At 47.1% G+C, this 626-nt stretch overlaps 1 non-coding gene across 1 annotated transcript; it reads right to left on the bottom strand.

Annotated features, from left to right (window-relative positions):
- Positions 1-128: 128 nt before the first annotated feature.
- Positions 129-233, bottom strand: LOC143032495 (U6 spliceosomal RNA). Its single transcript, XR_012967117.1, has one exon. It is a non-coding gene; the product is annotated as a U6 spliceosomal RNA (small nuclear RNA).
- Positions 234-626: the final 393 nt, after the last annotated feature.

The raw sequence follows: 626 nt of genomic DNA, 5'->3' as shown, positions 1-626 counted from the left end.
GGGGGATTTCTGTCTCTCTATTCCCTCACAGTTAGGTGAGTTCTCAATTGTGAATACCGATTTGAAATGATTGCTCATAATTTCTGCCATTTCTTGTTCTTCTGTATATTCATAACTTCCTTGGCGCAGCTTTTCTATTTCTTGTTTGTTTATAAAGTGTCTTCCTTGCGCAGGGGGCATGCTAATCTTCTCTGTATCGTTCCAATTTTAGTATATGTACCGTCGAAGCAGTGTGTGTGTGTGTGTGTGTGTGTGTGTGTGTGTGTGTGTGTGTGTGTGTGTGTGTGTGTGTGTGTGTGTGCGTCCGTCACCGTCACGACATCGGCGTGGACAGGTCCATTTCATTGCGTGAAAGATGTGACGTGACGAAGAGTGCAACTCGAATTTGACGAATATGGAGGTCAGTGAACACAAACACAGAGCTCTCAAATCTTGCGTCTCTGCATTTTCATTGGGTCAACATTCTATCCGTGTCCTCCTCCTCTACACACACACACACACACACACACACAACGACGCGATAACGCAGTGGTGGCGTTCGCGGCAGCCACTACGGCGGTCCGAGTTCTAATCCCGCCCTGGGCTGAAATGATTTTAGTATCGTTACGCTGGGAGTCGTCACTCCA

The sequence above is a fragment of the Oratosquilla oratoria genome, chromosome 13, assembly GCF_046742065.1.
Source record: "Oratosquilla oratoria isolate Oo_2021 chromosome 13, ASM4674206v1, whole genome shotgun sequence".
Taxonomy (NCBI): domain Eukaryota; kingdom Metazoa; phylum Arthropoda; class Malacostraca; order Stomatopoda; family Squillidae; genus Oratosquilla; species Oratosquilla oratoria.
Note: the sequence above shows the minus strand (reverse complement) of the source record. Positions and strands in the feature narration are given on the sequence as shown.